Source organism: Myotis brandtii, unplaced genomic scaffold (genome assembly GCF_000412655.1).
Source record: "Myotis brandtii unplaced genomic scaffold, ASM41265v1 scaffold440, whole genome shotgun sequence".
NCBI classification, from domain to species: Eukaryota; Metazoa; Chordata; class Mammalia; order Chiroptera; family Vespertilionidae; genus Myotis; species Myotis brandtii.
In genome coordinates, this window is record NW_005366834.1 from 4,413,907 (window position 1) to 4,424,509 (window position 10,603).

The 10,603-nt window shown below is 35.5% G+C and overlaps 1 protein-coding gene and 1 pseudogene across 3 annotated transcripts in view; one reads left to right on the forward strand and one right to left on the reverse strand.

Annotated features, from left to right (window-relative positions):
* Positions 1 to 10,603, forward strand: part of CDH18 (cadherin 18, type 2) — a 686,463-nt gene that overhangs the window by 100,900 nt on the left and 574,960 nt on the right. The gene's annotated exons all lie outside the window — the stretch shown is intronic.
* The window catches only part of LOC102263125, an 83,958-nt pseudogene that overhangs the window by 35,925 nt on the left and 37,430 nt on the right, over positions 1 to 10,603 (reverse strand).

The following is a 10,603-nucleotide window of genomic DNA, read 5'->3' on the forward strand; positions in this document are numbered from 1 at the left end:
GTGATGGGGCTGGCGCCTTCCCCTGATCAGCCCGACCGCATCCCACAAAGGGAGGCCAGACTGCGGCTTAGGCCCGCTCCCCAAGGGGAGCAGGGAGTGGGCCTAAGCCATCAGTAGGACATCCCCTGAGGGTTCCCAGTATGTGAGAGGGGGCAGGCTGGACTGAGGGACCACCCTCCCCCTCAGTGCATGAATTTTGTGAACTGGGCCCCTGGTATTCTCTATAATAAGGAATACTTATAAAGTGCTCCCGAATGACATTTCTGAAGTTCTAAACTTCATGTCAGCATTTCTCATTCCTCTGCTGCACTATCACCATAGAACCATCTAAGGAACCATGTAAAAAGTACCCCAGCCCACCCCAGACTGATTAAATCAGAATCTCTGAAGGTAGTGCTTAGACATCACTGCTCTCTACAGCTCACTAGTTGATTCTAATGTACAGTTGGAGTGGAGAACACTCTTGTATGTAAAGGTCTATCCTTTGTTCTTGTGAAAGCAAAGCGAGGCTGTATTGAGGAAGCACAACCAAGTAAAGGGTAATCCTAAAGTCAGTGATCCCAACAGACAAGAATAGACATTGCATTTTATTTATTTATTTATTTATTTATTTATTTATTTATTTATTTTAACCTTGCATTGTAAAAAGCTCTCTAGGCAGTGAGAAACAGAAGGGAGAGGGATAGAGCGTTAGAAACATTGATGAGAGAGAAACATCAGTCAGCTGCCTCCTGCACACCTCCTACTGGGGATGTGCCCACAACCAAGGTACATGCCCTTGACCGGAACTGAACCTGGGACCCTTGAGTCTGCAGGCCGATGTTCTATCCACTGAGCCAAACCGGTTAGGGCAGCATTCTATTTATTTTTATTGATTTACTTAACCTTGCTTTCTTTTTTATTTATTAGATTTATTGGGGTGCAATGGTTAATGAAATTATGTAGGTTTCAGGTGTATAATTCTGCAATACTTTATCTGTATATTGTATTGTGTGATCACCACCCCAACTCAAGTTTTTTTTGTTTTTGTTTTTTTTTACCATTTATCCCTCCTTTATCCTTTTCTACTTCCCTCAAAATTATCTTTACAAATAGTATACATTATGGGTAACATTTCTACTACAGGAATAAGATCTAGATAAATTGGTTTTAATATGGTATATATTCAGATATAGGATGTCGATGAATAATCATTGTCCAATATTTAGTATTTAAAAGACTTTGAGTTGAGAATCTGAAAACATGTGTTCTAGTGTCTGGACCCTTAATTTTAAGTCCCTTAGGGAAAACAACTTCCTCTTCTTTATTTTCAATTCCTGTACAAGCTAAGTCCATATTAATACTGAAGTTGCTCAACAGTTCTCTCAAATATATACCCCCACATATGAAGTATATATCCTTGCACAATATATTCTTTTAAAAAATATATTTAAAAGTAAAATAGTTGAACTGGCTGAGCTATAGAAACCTTTCTAGGCCTACTCTTTTTAAATTTCTGTCTGTGCACGTGTGTGCACACATACTCTTATAAGCCTGGTGTTTGTTTACTTTCCTACCATGACTAGGTAATTTCAATAATTATTTATTGAGGTCACAAATGATAATGATATTAATTTGTGCATAATGAAAAATACTAAAAACGATGAAAGTATATCCTGATGCCAATGGTACCTACCCTTCATTACAGAAGAAGCAAGAGGGAGGGATCTTGGAAAGGATGGCTAAAACAGGGTCCTCCCTCAACCCTATCAGATATGAGCTGCATCACCTTTATAAAGTTACTTAGGTTGTTTTTATTTTTTTATTTTTTTTTAGAATTTTAGTGTCCTTATCTGCAAACTGTACATGCCTAACTCAATATTCTATTAGAGGTTTTTTTCAGGTGCCAGGCCCAGCAGCTGGCACAAAGCAGTAACTCAGTCCTGTTCACCATCATGTTAAAAAAATGGTCATGGCACAGAGTGATGAATGAAGGGAAGTAGGTACATAACGGGTGCTTCATAAACTGAAAAGGGAAGCATTTATTTCTGACTAAGATGAAGAAGGATCTGTCTTGCATTCGTCAGAGTTAGGCATACAAAGGAAGGGTGACTTGTTATGCAGAGATGGCTGCCTAGTCCCATGATATACAGCAGTAGGAAAGGTTGGGAAGCAGGGACCATGGGAAGAGCAGGGATGATACCAGGAAAGGTAAAGTTGTCGTGTTGCTCTGTAAGATAAGAGACACAATGCAGACTTTTAAGCAGGGCAGTGACTTCATCTGAATGCATTCGCAATTATTTTCACAGTCACTGAGACAAATTAGAAGCGTTGAAATAGAAGGCAACTGAAATAATCCAGGCCAGGGAGAATGTGGACTTAAACCATGGGGACAGCATCTAATATATAAAGAGGTCGTCACATCCAAAACAACTGAACAGATGACCAAGCAGGCTGAGTGGGGCAACAAAGCTGGCAGGGGGGTTAGTGAGGGACAACCAAACGACTGAACAAGCAGGCTGTGTGGGGCAACCAGGCCAGCAGCGGGGTCAGTGAGAGGCAACAAGGCTGGCAGAGGGGGACAGTCAGGGGCAACCAGGCCAGCAGGGGGAACATTTGGGGGCAACCAGGCCAGCAGGGGGGACAGTTAGGGATGATCAGGCAGACATAGTTGGAAGACAAAATAAAAAGTAAAGCTTCCCTTGGTCACATTTTCACCATAAAACTGTATGGCCCGGTATTGTCACTACTCTTTCTTAGTACTCTAAGCTCCTTCTCACCCCCTTTTTTTGCCTTGTGCATCCACTTAAGTCCAAACTTAATTTATTTCAGCAACTTTTTATTTTTCCCAATTCTATCTAAAGATTGTAGGATATCAAGGCATATTGGGTTTAAGGGAAATTTTTGGACTAAAGATAAAGATGTACAATACTCAATATAACCATTAGCAAGGAGAAATATTCTTCTCCAGATCTAGATTTCTTCATTAGATCTATATTTATAATTTCTTTCCAGGAATCACTATAGCAATGTACCTAAAAAGAAAATCATTATCATTTCTCCCAAGACAAATTTTCTCCTTTTTACTTACCAACAATGTATTCATTCACCCAGGTTGAAGGCAATACCGTCATATTCAACATATAATTATCAAATGTAATTTGATGGGTCTGTTAAAATAAGAGGAAATGTCAAATTTTTGCTATTTGGGGAAGCTTGAATAAGAGGAAGGGAGGGGACTATAATTTTGTATTTGAGTATGTACTTCAAATGCTTTCCTGGCAGTGTATCAATGTATGATTGATTATTTTTTCCTCATATTATTTCTCATCTACAAGCTTCTTTTCTTTATCCCCAATCCCATTTAACATTAGAAATGGTTCTACAATGTGCTATGTATTCTGTTTTTGTTTGTTTATGCTGTGTCTTTCTATAAGTGTAGTGAATGTTACAAGTTGTATGGCTAGCTCTGAAAAGGGAATTGTCTCTAAACTGAACAAGAAAATGTAAGGTAAAATAAATGTTTATTATTTCTATATAACTTAATTACATTCCTTGATTTTTTAAAATTTTTTGCTAATATACCTTTTGGAAAGAATACATAGGTATAGTTCCCTTATTTATTAGATTATCAAATATCTATAATTGGCATTGGCATGAAGGCAAATAGTAATTTATTTCTCTCATATTATTGGTCTAAAATCATTTATGATTATCTTTGAGCTACATTTGTATTAAGTGAGTTGCTGGTATTTTTTATTTTTCTAGTTTATTCATGCTTAGTAATATTTATTGAGTGTATACTATAAGCCACATTTATATTTTTAAATTTAAACTACTTTATTCACTGTAAATAACCTAAAGTAATGTAGTTTAAAATAATTTGAAAACAGGCATGGTTATATTTAAAAAACTATATACTGGTAATGTTAAGAATAAATTAGAAAATCTACATTTGTATTGAAAACCAAAATATACCAATTTAGATAATTGTTTTCAATATATTTCCTTTTCCAACTAGCTAGTTTTATGAGGGTAATATACAATCAAGGTGATTTAATTATTTGTTCTCTGTATTACAGATAAAATATTTCCAAATTAAGCCACATTTTTACTAAGTATAGGCACCTTTTTTACTAAGTATAGGCACCTTCAGTGTATTTATTTATTGTTTTCATGGTTTGAATATGAACATATATAAAATCTATAAACAAATAGCTCAATATCTTATCAAGTTACAGCAGTAATCTACTTGAGGACATTAAATTTTCCATTTAATTTTTCATGCTACATGTATATGCTATCATCTTCTTTTGACTTAGAATGACTTCTTATTTATAAGCTGCTCTTTAGTAATTAATTAATATACTGATTTTTTAGTCTAGAGTTTGATAACATAAAACTCAATGTTATCTATCTTATACTAGCACAAAACACTTTTGGAGTAAATCCTTCAATTTCTTACTAAATGACTGAACAATTTGCAATCTAAGTTATACTGATGAAGAGAATTTGATGTAATTCCTCTACTTTCTCTTATTAGTACTGACTTCCAGATCTTTAAATACATGTTCTTACTATATGCGAATTTTAAAGTTTCTTAGTGTTTTGTTGTGTGCTAATGTAGTAAAATACATTTATTTATAATTATATACTCTATTAGGGTGTAAAAGTATGTCTTCGAATGGGTATGATAGATTTAAAATCCATGTGGGTGGGTAGGGCAAATGCTATTTTTGTGGTTTCTGCTGTATATTTCCTAATTTTAAAAAAGTCCTACAAAGGTCTCTATACAATTTCTAGCTATATAAAATAACAAGGGCAATAACAATAATAATGTAAATTTTGAAGCAATCATCTATAAAAGTGGCAGACTTTGACAAATAGAAATTTGATAGCATATTTAATCTGCTAATTGTGTCATCTTGAACACATGCCCAACTGTTGTGATGAAGGAAAAAAAAACAGGCTTTATGTTATTATTTTGATTCCATTATAACAAATATTTCACCCAGAGCAGGGATACATTATGCACATTGTCTTATTTAATATCTTGCCATTTGGCATCTAAGCCCTGAGGCAGAATTCCAAGCAAATTGTAAGTAGGAATGATGCCAACCTAACAGATGAGCGGAAGGTGCCAACGCCACAAGTCCGTGTTCACATATCAAATGTGTTTACCTAGGGCAGGATTCCTGGTGATAAATCTTTAAATAAGTTCAGAAAAACTGTGCCAACATAAAGAGGCTTCCCCATCTTTAATCCATCCAGAATAAGGAATAACCTTGAATGTATATTTAGAGATGCAAATTAGCCACAAAGGTCTGTTATCTTTTTAAATTAGCGAAAGACTAGTTTATATTTTATGCCTTTAATTGCTCAGTTCATTTTTTAAAAAATATATTTTGTTGATTTCAGAGAAGGAGAGAGAGAGAGAAACATCAATGATGGGAGAAAATCATTGATTGGCTGCCTCCTGCACGCCCCCGACTAGGAATGTGCCCTGACCAGGAATCAAACCATGATCTCCTGGTTTATACGTCAATGCTCAACCACTGAGCTATGCCAGCCAGGCAATTGCTCAATTCTTATTCTGCTGATTATCTTATTGTATATTATGTTTACAATAATTTAATGCCATGAACCCAAAATTTGGTATTAATTGCATTCATGCTAGACCATTGTTCATCAGTGATAAAGTGGCATAACATATAGGACTAACTTGTAAAGGAAGGGATTAGGAATTCCCTAAATATTCTACCAATATTCACCCAAAATTGTAAGCATGGCTATAATTTCTAACAAACATTTGACCTTTACAAGAAAGTGAAAATTAATGTTTCATTGGGTCATTTTATTCATAGATGATTATTGATGAAAAAGTATGAATGGGTCAGGTTGCAAATATTTTATAGAGAGACTTAGTACTGTGGTTCTTAAAATATTTGAACTTTTTAAAAATATATAACTAGGAAATGTTTTAGAAAAAACTATTGGACAAATACTGTGTTTGATAAAATGAACTGATATGTATTCCTATTAGAAGTTTAATGGATGTATATTAAAACCTGCTGAAATTGAGCCTCACTCACAAAGGTAGTTAAAACAGACATTTACTATTCTCTTCATATAAGTCAGCAAATGACAGGGGCAAATTTCAAAGATTGCTCAGTATTTATTTATCTATTTATAAAAATGTTTAATGTTGACATAATTGCAGGTGTTCCCCTTTCCCCTCCCCCATTGCCCACGTCCACCCACCCCTATCTCCCACCTCCCTTGGCCTTTACCAAAGTATTGTCTGTGTTCATGGGGTATGTATACATGTACTTTAGCTATTTCCTTCATCTTCTTTATTCAGTCACCCCCACTATCTCCACTCGGGAACCCGCCAGTCTACTCCATGAGTCCATGCCTACAGTTTTATTTTGTTTGTCAGTTTATTTTGTTCACTAGATTCTACATATTAGTGAGCTCATATTGTATTGTATTTGTTTTTCTCTGACTGGCTTATTTTGCTTAGCATAATGCTCTCCAGGTCAATACATTGCTGTCTCAAAGTGTAAACGTTTCTTCTTTTTACAGCCATGTAGTTTTCCATTGGGTAAATGTATTTAAAGGTCACAGTTCACAAAGAAAATATGCAAAAAGAAGAAGATCATTCATTTAGCTGTTTCCATGTGGGAACAACAAGAACTATCAAATGACAAAATGCTATAAAAATAACATTTCCAAAGGGTTCATATTCTATATGAAAGTGAAATTCTAATCTCTAGATTCTTTTACTAGATTACCCCAACATAAGATATAATTCATATAAAAGCATATTATTATTACATTAAATAAGCAAGATATGCTAATTATAGAATGGTAGACAACATAAATATTCACAAAGAAAAAAAGACTAATACATTACTACAACTCTAACATTTGCCTTAAATAAGACAAATATTTTGTGCATATTTGTATATGTGTGTGCATTAAAATGAGATCACACTAGATGTTTAGTATTGAAATAAGTTTTCTTTAAAAATTACAATACATCGGTACCATCTTTTAATTAAAAATACCCATCTGTTGAATAAATGTCAAATAAACAGTATATTTCAATACACTTAGGTTACTTGCAGTTATGTGCCTTTAAAACAAACAAACAAATAAACAAACAAACAAACAAACAAACAAACAAAAACTTTGTGCCCTAGCTGGTTTGGCTCAGTGGATAGAGCATCGGCCTGCAGACTGAAGGGTCCCAGGTTCTATTCCCAGTCAGGGCACATGCCTGGGTTGTGGGCTCGATCCGGGGGTGTGCAGGCAGCCGATCAATCATTCCCTCTCATCACTGATGTTTCTCTCTCTCCCTCTCCCTTCCTTTCTGAAATCAATAAAAATACATTTAAAAAAAAACTTTGTGACCTCTTTAATATATAGCTTGGAGTATGTCTGAAGGTTTTCTTAGTTTCTGAGCCTGCAAGTGGCATTAGGTGTCCAAATGTTATGCATTTCTCTCAGTATTTTGAATTTCCCTCTAGAACGTTTCCTCTAATGAAAACTCACAGCAACAACGTTTGATGAGGAGTTCCTCCACAAACCAAAACATGATAATCAGAAAATGTTATCATTTATCATCCCATAAGAAACAGTAAAATGCCATTTACAATTTTATTTTTTCTGTGATAATAGATGACTTTGAGTTATTTGGCCTAGATTTGATTGCAAATTTGTCTTATGTGAATTTCTTATTTGAGTGTAAGATTCAAGGTTTATTAGTTTGTTAGTTTGTTCAATTTTTATGATCAGTATCTAAAACAATTTCTGTGACATAGGAGGCACTTACCTTCAACTATTTTGTGTAAGTTAATAATTTTAATATATTTTGAATTGTCATTTCTGTTCTTTGTATAATTTTCTATCAAAGTGTTTGGTGCTTGTGCATGTGCGAGCGTGTGCGAGCATGTGTGTGTGTGTGTGTGTGTGTTGTGTGTGTGTGTGTGTGTGTGTGTATGTGTGTGTGTGTGCGTGTTTATGGCATTTTGCCGGCCTCTTTCCTTCCTTCTCCTTCTAATTATATTTTTAATATCCACTGTTAAATAGCTCAATCTGTTTCTTTCTACTTTGGAGTATTACATACCTTTCAGGCAAGGGTATTGTAATTGAAAGAGAAAGTAACCTCCCATTTATGTACAGGGCATGCTGAATTCACACATGAAATGCTGCCTGCAAGTGAGTGTGACATTTTGAGGAACATAGGTCAAGTTTGGAAAAGCCCAGAGAACAAACATGAAATGATCAAAGGCGTGAACATAGCTGCTTTCATAGGGATGTCACTGGAGTTGCCAGAAGTGTGTTGTGGAGAGAGCCAGACCACTCCCCCTACCCCCTACACACACACATTTTAACACAGACAAATGACAGCTCCTCAGTCTTTTATGAGGTGCCACATTAACACAACTGCAAAATCTGTCACTTATATTAGTCTGGATTGTCTAAAATGCAGACCTCAATAGGGAATTAGATCTGCAAGGAAGAGGGAAAGAACTGGAGAAGTCTGGAAGATATTAGACCATGGTGGAGCTTGGACCCTTAAAGAAAAAACAGAGGAAGTGCAGTGTAGTTCTTAGAACATTCCAGCAATACTCTCAGTCAGTTTTGGGGGAATGGCCCATCTTTAGTAAACCAGTCATGATTAGTCATTACCTAGGAGCAGCTGTGGGAAACATTGTCCATGTGGATGGGTTCAGATCTCACAGGTCAGCAACTGAAACTGGTCATGGATGTAGGAAATCTGATGGGTGAATTGTCATGGCAACCATCTCATTTCACACACTGCTTTTGTCCTTCCAATTATGATGCCACCACTACATTTCTTCTATGAATAATTTCTGGTTCTTTACTGAAGGGTAAATTAAAGAGATTAAAGTGAGAATGAATACATGATGTTATATGACTAGAGCCTGTCCACAGTGTGGATAATGTAATAGGTAGTTTGGATAATATATGTTTTGAATAATTTTAACATAAATGTGTTTAAAATGCATTCCAAGTAAGGATGATTCCCTCCATTTAAATCAGTTAATGGGAAATTTAAAAATAAATGCGTTGCCCAACCGGTTGTGCTCAGTGGTTGAGCAACCATCCAGGAACCAAGAGGTCACCTGTTTGATTCCCTGTCAGGGCATATGCCTGAGTTCAGGCTCAATCCCTAGTGTGGGGCGTGCAAAATGCATCCAGTCAATGATTCTCTCTCATCATTGATGTTTCTACCTCTCTCAACCTCTCCCTTCCTCTCTAAAATCAATAAAAATATATTTTAAAAATAAAATAAAAGTAAAAGTTCTTTATGTAACTAGTTAGTAAAGTGCCATTAACCGCTTTTATGCTAAAATTTTAAAAGCTTATTTTACTGTATTATTCAGAATGTTTTGTTTTTTTGGGGGGATTTTAAACAATTGTAAAAGCAATTTTGAAAGCTCTGTGTCCAAAGTAGATGAGTTACTTTAACTTCTGATAAAAAAATGTATATAGCAGACACACACACACACACACACACTCTCACACACACATGCAGACACATATACACATACACATGCACAATCATACACATGCACACATGCTCACACACATGCACTCACACAGATGCATACATACACATGAACAACTCACACACATACACACACACATGCACACATTCTTACACACATATGCACACACTCATGCACATGCACACAATCACACACATACATACACATGCATACACACACAGTACGTGCTCTATTCTGTCAAGCTTCTTTCACTGAGTAAAATGATTTTGAGATTTATTCCTTTGTCATGTGTATAAGTAATTCATTATTTTTAGTGCTGAATCGTATTCCATTTTCCATTTACCACATCTACCAAATTGTGTTTACACACTCTTAAATTGTTGGGCTGTTGAGTTTTTAGATTTTAGATATTGTGAAGGATTCAACTTTGTAGCTCAAGGAATCACAACACTAAGCATCTTTCTCCTGAAAAATAATATATTTAAGTAAATTGACCAAGAAACACTTAAGAGCTGGTGAGTTGTAATCATGGTGAGCAGGGAATGCTGTGCTTTCGGCCTAGTGAAGCCTGGCTAGTTTCCATTCATTCTTCAGCCCTGTGGGAGAAGGGATGAAAGGATTCAAGACTCAAGGTGCAGCTGATACAAAGTGCCAGAAAAGACAAATTATAGCTTTGAAGAGCTGGGAAATAGTCACAGAAATGAACCACCCATGCCTAGGTGGTAAAGGCTGATTGCTGTGCAATAAGCAATTCCAGAGAGACTTTGTCACTAAGAGGCTGAAGGTTGGGAACAAAGTATTACGACAACTTCTGACTGAGCTGAATTTCAGGTGAGTCAGAAGAGAACATTCTAATAAAAGACTATTTTATGATGAAAGTAAATTATATATATATATATATGTGTGTGTGTGTATATATACACACATATATATATGATTTAAAGTTAATGCAATGCATATATATTTATATTTCTTTTTTTAAAAATATATATTTTATTGATTTTTTTATAGAGAGGAAGGGAGAGGGATAGAGAGTTAGAAACATCGATGAGAGAGAAACATCGATCAGCTGCCTCCTGCAC